Below are 15,566 nucleotides of genomic sequence, written 5' to 3'. Positions count from 1 at the left end.
GTTTTTTTTTTTTTTAAACAAAGTATTCTAAGTTATTTCACTAGATGGTGCTAGATATAGTTTGGAGTTAGGGAAGTGTCAGCTCAGAAACCTGGAACTCTTGTGAGGAAAGCACTTCTTAGGGCCAGACATTGTCATTGGGTTGAACTGGGACACGCCAATTGACTTTTTTGCTCTTCCTTGTATTAATTATTAATGAAGGCTCCTCACCCAGACAGGTTGTCATTTGCCACTTGTGTTGAGCATCACTTCCTCTAGGGATGGAAAGGTCTTTCAGTTTCCTCTGTCCTAGAGGCAAGTTCTGCTGCAGATCACACTCCATTTGGGAAGTGTATGTCCTCTGTCCTGTGGCCATTTTGTAAAGTTGGGTGCTAACTGTCTTTTTTCTGAGAGTCTGACTTCTGAGTTGCAGAATTATATCCCAGATTCTTTATACAGAGATGAACTCTACAGGTCTGATTTGGTACCTGGGTTTAGTTAGAAAACATGTAGGCCCTTCTACCTATTTTGTCCTTTATGCCCAGGACGTTGGTATATTTGCTTTTATGGTGTTTCTCTCCATTTCCCATGTTCAGGAGGCCCATAAGGACAAGGAACCTCTGTAAGACCTACACGGACCAACATTTCTCCTCCTGTGAAATACTCATCAATCATTTTCACTGCTCACCAGGGTGATACACAGACTTATTGATTGGTCATGCTTTTAATTTTTTAATCTCTAATTCCCTACTCCTCATAGAATGAAGGAAAAACTACTAAGCATTATTAATAGGGTCTTCCCAACGACACTGCCTCATAGATTGACTGCTCTGTCATTGTAACTTGTTCTAATCTCTAACAACAAGTTTTGACTGACAGTCTATTTTGTCTGACATTAGGGTAGCTGTTTGAGGAGTTTTTTGGTAATTGTATTGTATATGTTTTCCCATCAGCTTGTTTTCAAGTTATTTGTCTTTGAATCTATAGAGTGTCTCTTGCATTTAGTCGGATACTCTTAAAAATTCTGTTCTGCCAGTCTCTGCCTTTTGGTTGGAGTGTTTAGTTCATTTGTGTGAGATATAATCACTGATAAGGTAGAACTAGCATTTGCTATTTGTTATGTGGTTTCTGTCTATTTTTTTTTTTTTTGGTTCTTGTATTACTCCATTATTGCCTTTTTGGTGTTAAATAGATGTTTTGACTGGGCACGGTGGCGCATGACTGTTAATCACAGTGGCTTGGGAGGCTGAGACAAGAGAATTGCGAGTTTAAAGCAACTCAGTAAGACCCTGTCTCTAAATAAAATACAAAATAGTGCTGGGGATGTGTCTCAGTGGTTGAGTGTCCCTGAGATCAATCCCCAGTACCCATCCCCAGTACCCATGTTTGGTAGATACCATTTAAATTTCTCTGTGTATATATGCAAAATTATATATAAAAATTATAAAATTACTTTAAATTATAAAAATTTAAAGTTATTTTCATAGTGGTTGTTCTGGGATTGCAATTAACATTATAATTTAAAACAATCACAGTTTGTATCAATACCAGCATAATTTTCTTACCATGTAAAACCTGCATTCTTGGGCTGGGGTTGTGGCTCAAGTGGTAGTGCGCTCGCCTGGCATGTGTGCGGCCCGGGTTCAATCCTCAGCACCACATGCAAACAAAGATGTTGTGTCCGCCGAAAACTAAAAAATAAATATTAAAAAAATTCTCTCTCTCTCTCTCTCAAAAAAAAAAAAAACCAAAAACCTGCATTCCTACATAAATCTAATTCTCTTCTTCACCTTATTTTTGCTGTTCTTTATACATTGTAAACCCATCTCCATAAATTGTATGTCCATCAACACAAATTTCTAATCATTGTTTTACATAGTTGTCTAAACTTAGATAAAGGAGTTTTATAGAAAAAGAATAAATTTAAGCTATCTTTTATATGTATTTGGATAATTATATTTATCAGTGCTTTTTTATTTCTCCATGTAATTTGAACTGTTTATTTATTTATTTAGGCATGAGAGACTTCCTTAAGCATTTCTTGTAAATCAGGTCTGCTAGCAGCAATTTATCTTAGTTATTGTTTATCAGGGAATTTTAAATTTCTCTTTCATTTTTGAAGGATCACTTGCTGGATATTGAAGTCCTGGTTGACAGAAAGTATTTTAATTTTGTTAATACTTAGAATATTTCATTCCACTTCTTTCTTGTCCCTGTGATTTCTGATAAGAAACCAGCTATTAATTCTATTGATCCCTTGTATGCTTGCAAGACTCAATGTGCGTCAGTAGTTTGAATGTGGTTTGGCTAGTTTGGAATTATTCTACTTGGACTTTGTTGAGCTTCTTGCATATGTAGATTTGTTTTTTTTCCTGTGAAAATTGGGAAGATTTTTTGGCCATTATTTCTTCAGATAACATTTTTGCGCCTTTATCTCTTTCCTCTTCGTTTAAGCCTTCCATAAGCATATGCTTTTTGGTGTCTCACGGATTTTTTCCTTCCTTTTTCTTTCGGTTACTAAGATTGCACAATCTCAGTTGATTTACCACAAGCTTCCTGATTCCTTCTTCTTCTTGCTCAAATCCATTCTTCATTTCAACTACTTAATTTTCATACTCCAGAACTTGTATTTGGTTCATTAAAAATGATTTTTATCTCTTCATGGATATTCCATATTTGGTGAGACATTGTTCTTATAGCTTCCGTTGGTTCTTTGGACATGGTTTCCTACAGTTATTGACTCATGTAATCTCCTTAATACTAAACTGACTTAAAGTCTTCATCCGTATGTTCAATGACTGGGCTTCCTTAGGGACAGCTTTTATGTGTGTGTGTGTGTGTGTGCGTGTATGTATATATATATTATACATACATACACATATGTGTATATACACACATCACACACACCTTTTTAACATATCTCTTTTTTAACATATCTCTTTTTTTTTGTCTTAAACTGGATACTTAATATAAAGTGACTATTTTAGAAATTTTAGAAATTAAATTCTGCCCCCTTTCCATGGTGATTTATTGTTGCTACTGCTTGTTGTAGTATTTACTGTTTGTTGTCTACTCTTCCAAAATAATTCTGCTGATTTTGAATGACTTTTCCAAGCTCCTAGACTCTGTAAAGCCTATTCTTTGTCATGTGTGGCCATGATATCTTTGCTATATTATTGGTCAGCTAATGACTGAACAGAAATTTCCTTAAGTTTTCACAAGTGATGTCTCTCGTCTTTCCTTGGGGGCTCTGTTGGCCACATTCAGCCAAGGGGTTTGCAGTTCAGCCTAATCTCCATTTCCTCTCCGGGCCTGTGTCAGAAGTTTTCAAAGCCCTGTGGGCATATCACTCATTCTTATTTTCCTTTTAAGCTTTCTGAGTTGTCTGTTGTTTGCTCTAGTTTTTATCCATACCTCAGGTATTTGCAAAATTATTTTTAAAAATGCTTGTATTTTTTAAACAAATATTTCTAGGTACAAAGTTTTTGCAATGGAAGATCCATGTTAGATCGAAATAAAGACAACCTTGTAAGTGAGGTCTTCCAGGGAATGGACAGACAGGTCAAATAGTGGCAATTTTCTTGGAATAAGGCTCTGGCGGAACTCTAACTGTAATTTTTTCCTTTTCAGTGGCTACCAGGTTGTTGGCTCTCAAGGAAACCATGGAGCTGGGGAAGGAGGATGGAAATAGAGCAAGTTAAAAATGTCACAAAGCTCATTTGTGAGATCAGATGTTTTACTTCAATTAATTTTCTCAGAGTGCTGCAAGTTTGGGTTAATTTCAGAGTTCTGAAAAAGTTGATTCAGATGATTTTTTTTCCAGTCTTCTTGCTGCTTTAATGGAGTAGAAAAATTTTGAAGATCTCTACTGCACTGTTATTGATTGATGTCACTCAATTCCAGACAAACTAATCTGAATCAAAAAAGAATATAAGAATGAAAAAACAAAAGGAACAGTATCTCAGACCAGAAGAATCTACAGACACATGATGATTATGTGCAAAATGAAATGCTGTCCTGGGTTGGATGTTGGAACAATAACAACAGTGACAAGAATTGATTAATGGAAAAGCTGATGAAGTCTGAATAAAGTCCACAATTAGGCTATTAGTGTTGATCCAATGTTAACTTCTTAGTCTTAAAAAATGTACCACAGTTATATAAGATGCTAATATGACTAGAAGCTGTGTGGAGAGTATACAAGAAGTCACTTTTTATAACTTTTCTGGATATCAAAAATGATTTTGAAGCTAAAATTTTATATTTTTAAAATGGAGAAAAATCTGAACAATGACCTCATAGACCTGCAGATAGCAAGTCAGCAAATGAAAAGATGTTCCACATCCTATGTCCATTGATAACATCTTTTCATTTGTAAATTAGAGCAACCATGAGATATCACCACACCCCTCATATCTCATACCTCACACACCTATTAAAATGACCCAAATCCAAAACACTGACAACACCATGGGCTGGTAGGGATGTGGAACAATAGAAACTCTCATTTATTGATGGTGGAAATGCAAAATGGTATTGGAAGAAATTCTGGCACTTTTCTACAAAAATCAAACATACCGTTGCCATATGAACCAGCAATCACATTCCTAGGTACTTATCCAAATGAGTTGAAACTTATGCTCGTACAAAAGCCTGCACATGATTTTTAAAATAGCCTTTTTATTCATTATTGACAAACCTTAGAGGCCACCAAGGTATCCTTCAATAGGTAAATGTGTAAACAAACTATGATCCAAACAGACCATAGAACATTATTCAACAATGAAAAGATATGAACACTCAATCTGTGAAAAGACATGGAAGAAATTTAAATGTTTGTTGCTAAGTGAAAGAAATCAATCTGAAAAAAAGACACATACTATATGATTCCAACTATAGGATATTCTAGAAAAGACAGAGCTATGGAGGTGGTAAAAAGACCAGTGGTGGCCAGGAGCTCAGAATGAGGGATGGAGGAATGAATAGGCAGAGAACTGAGATTTTTAGGACATAAAACTATTCCAAATGATGTTGTAATGGTGGATTCATATCATTATGCATTTGTCAAACCCATTGAACTTTCCAACAATAAACCCAATACTAACTATGGAATTTTGTTTATGGTCCTAGGTCAATATGGTATAAATTGTAACAAATATACAAGAGGTTAGGGGAAATGTGGGATGAGAGAGGGATAATATCAGAACTGACTATTCTTTTCTCAATTTTGTATAAAGCTAAAATTCTTTGAAAAGTGAAATCTATTAATTTCCAAAATACAAACTGTGTCTCAGATCCATAAACTATCCATATTTTGAGTCCCTAACAACAACAACAACAATAACAACAAAACATGTTAGGTAATTTTAGAGACTGGAATGTTTTAGGAAGAAGGAGAAAGAATATTGGCCTTCATTTACTGAGGTCTATAAGGAAACTGATGCTTAGAATTGTTCTTTGCAGCTATGGTTTTGTCTGGACATATGCTATTGGTTTTACTTTTCACTGTTGAACACAAATAATTTGTTTCCCAAAGGACGTTTGAAAGTGGCATCCCTATGATGCCTGAAGAGTTCCCTAATCTCAGCCCCTCTGAGCATGCTCTCCTTTGCTGTCAGAGAGGGTGAAGGCAAAAACCAACAAAATCTTCCTCTATTTTCAGCTACTTAATTCTTTCCTTTCTCTATAGGATAAAATAAAACAATGTAGTCTAATATATAAACTGTCGGTGATCTGGTTCTTATCTTTCACAGGATCTTATTTGTGGGATGAAAACAAAAAGATCAGGGAACATATTTAATGAACACCTTACTTAGTAAAGGTCACTTTGCAGCATTCTAGAGACCCAATATCCAACAACAGAATCACAAACGTATTTTCTACCATTTTTTAGTACCTATCACTTTCTAAACTAGCAACATGGATGTACCTAACTCTCTAATCCACCATGTTCTTTCCCACTGCCATACCCTGGGAATGCTAGTGCTGTTGAAAGAAAATGTGGGGGAATGAGTGAATTTCTTTCTTTATTTTGTGACAGATTATTGATTTATAGATTCCCTTCCCTTTCCCTTTTCTTCCTTTTTTTTTAAAATCTTTTTGGACAGGGGCTTGCTGTGTTGTTAAACCTGGTCTCAAACTCTTGGGTTCAAGTGGTCTTCCTACCTCCGTCCCCAAGTAGCTGGGACTGCAGGTAAATGCCACCATGCCTGGCTTTACTGCTTTTTCTAATGCAGGCTAAGTGATGAGGACACTTTTAGAGCTTATGGGATTTATGTTCCAGCATGGGGAAGAAACACTGGAAAAGAAACTTAAGGTCATAAGTGCTATGAAGAAAATACGCAAGGAGATATGATAGAGAACAAGTGGCTGAAGACAGAAGGGCTTACCTTAAAGGCAGAGTGTTCAGGAACTGCCTCTTGAAAGCTAGACTGAGCCTGGAAGGAAGAGACTGTGGCTACTGGGAGGAATCTGGGGAAATGGGGTATGGGATAAGGAATGTTAGCATGGAAAAATTTGGTATATGCAAAAATTCAAAACTAGAGTGTCATGCAGATGGGAGGCAGGTAAAGATGAGGCTGGAGAGGTAGTTGGGCCAATATCATGGGGTGTCTTGGACATCATGATGAGGACTCTAGGTTTTATTGTCAGTGTAGAGTTTGAAGGGAGTTAACAAGGCGGGTGACATGATCTGACTTACAGATTGAAATTCCTATCTGACACTATGTGAGAATTAATTTAGATGGGCAACGTGGGACCAGTTAGAAGGCTAGTACAGCTGAGAGATGGTGGTGGCTTGGACAAAGTAGGGGTGGCAGTGGAAGTAGGAAATGTCCACAGTACCTAGTCTCTGACAGCTTTTCCACCCTACTATTAAAATGGCCAATTTTATCTTCTAAAATCAGAGTGAAAGGTTGATTGGATGGATGGATGGATGGATAAATATGTGAAAGGTAGGTAGGTAGGTAGGTAGATTGGTAGGCACACTCTGTGCTCTGAACACTTCCATTGTTATTCTTTTTTAAAGTAAGATTTTCAAATGGGATGGGGAAATGGTCAGATATCTATTCTTGTGAGCTTCCATCTTCTGGAGTCTTGTATTCCACCATATTGTAGCTATGTTACGAACAAGTGGTCTGAAGACCTATGTCTGTATTTCTGTGTGGCTCATTTAAGGTTTTGCCTTTGATTGAATCTTACTTTTATAAAGCTTTGAGGACACTCCCTTGATACCTTTTTCTCCTGGGTATGCCTTACCTTCCAAATCTGTGGGTTCCTCATTCATGGATTCAAATGACCACAGGTCTGAAATATTTGGGAAAAAATATTCTAGAAAGTTCCAAAAAGCAAAACTTGACTTTGTTGCATGCTGGATCCATGTGATCACAAAGGGAATGTCTTTGTGTACTAGATTGTAAATTGTAGCATCCAGACTTCAAGGCCCATTTAGAAGTGATGTGTAGGAATTGTATGAGATATAAAAAGTAATGTAGGACTGATTTCAAGTAGGTATGAGGTTGTGTTTAGGTTATGTGCAAATGCTGCATCATTGTATATAAGGGACTTGAGCATCTGCAGATTTTGGTAACTTTGGGGTATGTGTCAGGGGAAGGAGGCTGGAATCAACCCTTCACAGATACTGAGAGAAGACTGCAGTTTGTACTCCATAAATATGAGGAAATTAAAAAAAAAAAGGAGTCCAGTCTCATGACACCCAGTCTCAGATTCACAGTCTGAAAGGTAGCCTCAATTGGTATGCTTGGAAACACACTGATTCCCACCTCCCTTCCTTTCTTTTCTTCTTTCTCTCCTTCCTGCCTCTCCTCTTTTTCCTTTTTTCCTCTGTCTTTGGCTGTTTTTTCCTGGGATTGACAGTATAACATCCAGATGATATCCCAGTGTTTTGTTAGCTGTTGGTGAGTCAGTAGACCTTTAAGTCTGGGGCCAAGAATACTTTTACAAGAACATATAAATATGTAAGGATCATCAGAGTTACATACTCAGCTCTTCTGCTCTGTGTTAAGGATGTTGTCATGTAGGTACTGTTGGGTGGAAGGGATTCATGAATGAATGGCCGCATTATACTTCTTATTTTCCCCAAATGATATTGAAATAGGAAAAAAAAAATGTCAGCCCAGTTTCTCAGTGGAAAATATACCATTTGTACACAGTTTCAAAGTTCTGGGACATGAGTTTTCAGTGCTAATACATAGAGAATTTTTTTTCAATACACATTGTTTCTACTTTGGAATGGAATCCTTCCAGCTTGAGTGTCAATTTGATCATAAAGGGGATGTCTTTGTGCACCATTTGTAAATTGTAGCATCCAGACTTCAAGGCCCATTTAGAAGTGAGGATGAAATATTTTTGTATGATGTTGCTGTGTGCAGAATTCTCTCCTCAGAAAAGCTCCTGAGACAGCACTTCTTGATAGCTTCCATTTCATACATGGCCTAGCCTCATTTACAGAGGCAGGTCTCCTGGTCTTCCCTGGAAAATGTAATTGGGAAGAAAGTTAGGGAAAGGCTAGGATCTCTAGTTTCCCCTTTAAATCATAGTGCTATTGATCATGGAGCCTGGAAGTGGGGTAAACACCAGGTTGAGGCAACCAGTAGCAGATCATGGACAGGATCTAGGAGAAAGAGTGCCTGGGATGATACCTGCCTCTACCCAGGGCTGAGTGGACACTGGAACTTAGGTAAGACAATATGGGGTTGCCTGTTTTTATTTGTCATGCCATTTACACAAGAAGGCAATATCACTCATTTTTATAATGACAGATTTTTGAGCTATCCTAAATAGGCTGTAAAAAGTCTGCTTAAGATAGAAAAGGAAGGTGGAGGGGATGGGATAAGATATACCTAGTATTTTAGGTTTATTTCTTTTTGTGTTTGTTGTTGATGATGATGCTATAACAAAATACCTGATTGGATGCTTTAGAAAAAAAAGAGGTTTATTTATCACACAGTTTTGGAGGCTAAAAGTCTAAAACTGGGTTGCCCCATCTGTTGGGCCTCTAGTATGGGTCCCTGGTTGTGTCACAACTTGACAGAGAAGTAGAAAGTGAGGCAGCTGTGTGCCGGAGCAGCAAGAAAGCAAGAGACCAAGGAGGACCCAGGCTGGCCTCTTTTATAACAATCTGCTGTTATGGGAAGGAGTCCAGTCTCATGACACCTGACCATTGCCGGAACACAGTACATCCTTGAAGTGGAGACCCCCAGGAAATAAATACCTTCTGCTAGCCCCCACCTCTTCAAGGTCTCACTACCTAAGCATCCCCACACTGGGGACCAAGATTCCAGCACATGAGCCTTTGGGGGACACACTACATTGGTTATAGCACTTTGTGATGGGAAAATGAAATAATCTGTCCCCCTTCATTTATATGGTCACACTCACCTTTATCCAGAGAAAAATTATTATTCATTCCTTCAAAATGGAAATATTTGATAGCTCACTAAAAATTACTTGGTAAACACAATATACGCAGGCAAGTGTAAAACAAAAACAAACCAAAGGTTAGAAAGGCACTAAAGATTCTGTTTCTACTGAGATTTGAAATAGAGAATGGTGGTGATTGACAGGATCTGTAAACCCAGTACTTATGTTCCTGTGTGTTTCATGCTGAAGCCCTGGGCCATGCACCGCACTACCCCCCAGGATACATCCCGGGCTGAACACCATCTGGAGGGGTCCGAGATGAAGAGCCCAGGTTAGGGGATGGTCTCCCTTCCTTTCCTGTTTGTCTCCCCAGTGCAATGCCAGGTCTCTCCTGCATGATCATTTGGCAGCACCAGGAGGGAGGCGTGCCAGCCAAGCTCTTTCAGTGTTTATGGTGCCAGCTGCTCCTATGACATCTAGTGAAGTTTCACCAGCTTTTGTTTGGGATTTTCTTAGAGCTCATGTTAATTTCCTTAAGATCGTAAAAGGATGAGGTATTTCCACATCTGCAACCACCAGTGCTTGCTCAGTGGAAAATGATGAGAAATTGCTTAGTTGCTTCTGTAGGAAGATGAAGAAACAGGTAGGGAGCACTTCACAAAATGTTCTCACACCCAGTGCTTTGACTGGAGTGTCTTGGCAAGCCTGCGAAGTGAATACCACTCGAACCAGCAGTTTACAAGGCCTAAATAAATTGCCTGGCCCAGAGCAACTTAACTAGTAATTATCAGAGCCAGAACTCAAACCTAGGATATTTTTAAAAAATTAATTAACTTTATTTCTTATAGGAGTTTTAGGTTCACAGCAAAATTGAATGAAAAGTGTAGGGTTCTCAAATTCCCCTTGTCTCCCCAACAGGCCTAGCCTGCTCCGTCACCAACATCCCACACCACAGTGGGGCACTTGCTGCAGTTGACGAAACTACGTGAGCATATTATTTTCACTCCAACTGCATAGTTTACACTAAGGGTTATTTTTGAGGTGCATGCTCTTTTTTTTTTTTTGACAAATGCCAGCTGACAGGTGCTATCCACCATCGCAGAATCATACAAAATAGTTTCAGAGTCCTCAACATTCCTCTGCTCTGCCTATTCACCCCTCCATCCTTCCTCCTGAACTCCTGGCAACCACAGATCAATCTTTTTATTACTTCCATGGCTTTTACTTTTCTGGAATGTTACATTGTTGGAAACATATAGTATCTTCTAAGAGGTTTATTTTGCATTTAGGTCTGTGACCCATTTTGAGTTAATTTCTGTGAAGGGTATAAAATGTGTGTCCAGATTCTTGTGTGTGTGTGTGTGTGTTTGTTTTGTGCATGGATGTTATTTTTTTTCTCAGCACTCTTTATTTCAAAGACTATCTTTGCTTCATTGTGTTGTCTGCTTCATCATCAGAAATCACTTTGACTCTATTTATTTTGACCCACTATTTTTATGTGGGTTCTTCTCTGGGTTCTCTGTTCTGTTCCATTGAGCTATTTGGCTATTCCTTCATGAATACCATGTGGCCTTTATTGGAGCTTTATAGAAAGTCTTAAAATCGGGTAGTTTGAGCCCTCCAACTTTGTTATTCTCCCTCAATGCTGAGTTGGCAGTTCTAGAGTTTTTGGTTCTACACATAAATTTCAGAATCAGTTTGTCAATATTCATAAAATAACTTGCTGGAATTTTGTGTTTTCAGTGACTCTTGACAAGCCGAGAAGAACTGACATCTTGGTTATATTGAGTCTTCTTATCCATGAACATAGACTATCTTTACATTTATTTAACATTTTGAATGGGGGACCTGGCAGCCTTCCCTTGCCTAAGGAAGGCAGCTAGGACCCCCAGCATGTCTTCCTACAGCCTCAGCTCTTCTGAAACTGTTTGTACAACCCACATTGTACAACTTTGTCCTTTTCCATGTTCGATTATCATTCATCTTTCAGGGGATCATATCAGTCTTACTTCAGAGTTTTGAATTCCTAAACTTCCAGTCTTGTAGTTTGTCCTTTTGTGGTTTTTATTTGCCTAATTTAGGTAAAACTTAGAGCTGTGCTAATTTCATTCAACTCATAATAGGATGAAGCAGATGCAATTTTAGTGATCGTAAGTAAAAAGAATGTCTGCACAGTGTCTGCCTAGGATGATAAAGGGATGTGTGTTGCTCTTCACTTCGCTGCACCTTTTCTATCTCCGTGAGTAGGACAAGCTCAGTGTAGTACATAGGGGGTGACTATTCTCCTTCAATTTACCAAATACATTATCAGCTTACTAAATGCTTTATGCTCACCATTTAAAAAATATATACATGTATGGTGTCCAAAGCATATTTCTTTTCAGAAGTCCAGGGAGAATAATCATTAAAAAGTGGATGGGAATAATATGGGGGTGTTTGTTAGGATGGGAGCTTCTAAGCATTTTGACAAGCAAATGCCAGCAACTGCAAAGGCAGAAAAGCAGGATGATGAAAAGAGCAGGGCTTTATTTTCTGAGTGTTTGTGTGTTTTGGAGAAGACCATGATGGCGGGTGAAGCAAATAGCATTCATTTGTGATCAGTTATATAAAACTGCCTGGGATAATGCAAAATAATTGAACATAAAATAAAAGACTCCGAGAGGCCCAGGAGACATTGTTTTACAGGCCCACCCCCAAATCTGCTTTCGGTGATTAAGTAAGAATACGATAATGCAGGCCATATTCGTTGATTATTTCCCGAGTGTATACTGGGTGTGTGACATCATGACGAAGCCCTGAGGAGGAGGGTCCAAGGCTGAACTAGACAAACTGGGCATCCACCATGTCCTCATCTTATAGAAGACATTGACACAGGTGTACATAGTGGTATGGGTGGGTGGGGACTAAGTGTGGAGTTGACCCTGTTGACATTGAAAATGTCGAAACAAGCCTTGCTCTTCTGGCCACAAGCCTGTGGTGAACAAGGAGGGGACGCTGACTCCCAGAAGGCCAGATAAAGAAAGGGCTCAGGTTCCCAGCCACATCCATAGATTCCTCCTCTAATTCAGTTTGTCCCCCAAAGGGTAACATAACCACTAGCAAATGCCACTGACCCTCTGTCCTGGGCACGTGGGTTTGTCAGCCTGCGCAGTGTCCTCCGCTCCTCCACTCTTCATTTACTCTAAGATCCAGCTCATTTACTTTTCCAGTAGGGCTTCAGGCTGCTCAGGCAGGTAGATTCCCTTAAAGTGCTCGACACCACTTCCCCTTCCAAAGTCTTACAGATCTGCCCCGACGCACATGGTTTGGTGGGTTAATTTCTTTGAGGAAACAAAACTCTCTTTTTTTTTTCTCTCTTTCTCTATTTTGTGTTCCATCATTTCAGGGTTGTGGCCTGTGGCATTTATCTGTAAGATAATGCTTGACAACAATTAACTTAAAAAAAAACAAAACAAAAACAAAAAAACCTACCACTTTAAAACGGGAATTTTCATTTCAAGCTCCCTCCCCCTCTTTTTTGTGAAGCTCAAGAAATTTTCTGAAGAAATCAACATGCATATTAACTTTACAACATCTGGGCTAATTCAATATTCTTTATTTGCCTTTTAAATTTTAATTTAGATGCACATGAGCAAAAAATGTTTTCCAGCCATGCCTTTAAGTGCAGACTTTATTATACATTGTCACAGACGGCACACACGAGGTAATGAGAGGGTTAGGTGCAGAGCACATTCATTCTATACGTAAATTGCTCCACACAAGAAACCCAAACCTGCATCCCAGAATGCACTCAGGCACACAGAAGCTTCAAAGGGAAATCTTTCCCTGGAGGGAATTGGTAAAATTGGAGTTGGGTGAACCTCAAAGAGTCTTGATTCGCAAACACTGCTTATGTTTGGATTTGGAATTGAATTTGGCTCCAGTGGTTGGCATCTCTATGCCGTGCTGTGGACGGCCCCAGCCACAGAGAGAAGGGGGGAGGAAGAGGAGGAGAGAAGACTGAATCGCAGGAGTTGAATTTCCAAAAACATACAATAGTTCAATGCCGATGCAATTAAGAAAATTAGGAAATGGGGTCTTAATTCAAAAAGTCCATCTTTATCTTTGGCTTCCTTTGTGATACCCTTTCAGGCTTACATCCTCTGCCTTCTTTGATCTCATCTGTCTTCCACTTTCCTTCCCTGTCTTTCTCTGGTAAGATTGCTATTCAAGTCTGTTCCTCTCTTTCTTCCAGAGTCTGCCTCCAGGGCTTGGGTGATGAATTTCAGAGCTGCAAATGGCCTGGCAGGTTACAAAGCAGTATGTTCAGTGTGAGCTAAAATTTGGAAAAGAAAACTATGCATTTACATTTATTTATGTGCATGTATGTTGTGCATTGATAAAATCAGAAGGGTACTTTCAACAGTGCTTCTTCCTGGATCCTGGATGGTTTTCTTTTTAAAAACATTCTCTGAAATCTAATGCGTTATCTCACTTTTCTGAAAAGAGCGCTTAACCTGTAATAAATGCAATATATAAAAGGGGCAGGCAATTTGACATGACCTTATTGCCAATTTTTAAAAATTGATGTTCTTTCTTGTGACCTTTTATTTATTTACTTTTATCTCTGTGTTTCAGTTTTACTCAACTTTTGCCTATTATCCTTAAATCATAAAAAGATGTTTTGCTTCATTGGAAAACTTAATTTTATTGGTCACATTTCCATGTGTTGAACAATTATACCATCACTTTAGACAATGCAGGGTTTCTGATTCACTGTGTGTGAAGAGAAGTTTAACAAATGAATATATGTAGATAGCTTTAGAGAAATATGTTCTACTTGTTTAACAATGGGAAACAATTCCTTTGGAGAAGGAAGGACTAGTCTCATACAAAATTTTTCTTCTTGAAAATTTCACAGATCAGTTTTTCATTATAAAATAGGGAGTAATATGGTTCAAGGGAATAAAAAATGATCAAAAAGAGCAGAAGTATATAATGATTCCCCATAATTTAGTAAAACATGAATTATTAGGTGTCTGTGTACATATAATATGTGTGCACATATACATTTAACAGAAAAGGATATAAAAACTAGATCTTAAATGCATAATTCAGAAGAGACTCAAAATGATTTATGTTAAAGAAGCATTGGAAGAAAAGGACGTTATCTCAGAGCTAAATGTATAAACTGGCAAGATCTGGGCTTTCTTCCACCATGTTCTCTTTTAAGAACAGAGAGAATAATTTTTAAATGGAGAGAGAAACAGAGTTCTCCTCTAAATCATGGTAATACTCACATCTTAGACATTCGGTAAATCACCCTCTCTGGGAGTTTTAACTGGGAGGTTTTCTTTGAGAAGAAAACACTCCCTTATGTGGGCATACTTTTGTAATTTCAAAGATTTAATCCTCATTGTTGGGCTCCAAGAGAGATATGCTTCCCACCAATCATTATGATCAATGTGTATCTCTATATGGTCCTGGAAAAACATTTATTAATTTATTCTCTCACCGATTCAGCTACTAGGATGGGCCAGGCATTGTACTAGCTGCCAGGAATGAAAGTCACCAGGCCTGCTTCTGAGGTCGGTGGGAGTTTATAGATGGGAAAGAGTTCTGTCTATTGCATTTAATTTTTAAAGTGGTGGAGTCCCCAAGGAATGCTCACCAGGGTGACTCCCCTTAGGATACACTAAATGGCACAAGGGAACTGGACCTTCTGTTGGTGGCTGTGTTCTCTGAAAATGGTTCTGAGCTGGAGAAGGGCCACAGGCAGCAAGATCAAGTGGCTGGCCCTGCTCCAGTCGGACTGCTTGGAGGAGAGTCTCATCAGGAGGACTGATGTCAGGAAACGACCGTGACTCTTGTGTTTTCTGTTTCTATGAAACTCCCTTTCATGAGCCATGACAGAGCAAAGCTTCTTTAATTCCCATTGAGAATCTGAAAGGCAAGGCAGTCCTGGTCAGTAGAGTCTGCATCATAGAATATAACTAAAACGATGGGAATTTGATGATCTATAGGCCCAGTTACTGTAACCAGCCGAAGGGTTTTCCAGCAGAGAGGCCGTAAATCCTGCCTTGTGTGGTTAATCGATCATGTATTCTCATAGTGTGGTTTAAGCAGGAGTCAGTTCTCTGGTCAGACGGCTGGGATTCAGTCATGGCTCAGCCTCTTACTAGGCCTGAGCCAATGATGAGCTACTTAGTCTCTTTGTGCCTCAGTTT

The sequence above is a fragment of the Marmota monax genome, unplaced genomic scaffold (assembly GCF_021218885.2).
Source record: "Marmota monax isolate L192 unplaced genomic scaffold, Marmota_monax_Labrador192_F-V1.1 WCK01_AAM20220418_F8-fsc00020, whole genome shotgun sequence".
Taxonomy (NCBI): Eukaryota; Metazoa; Chordata; class Mammalia; order Rodentia; family Sciuridae; genus Marmota; species Marmota monax.
Note: the sequence above shows the minus strand (reverse complement) of the source record.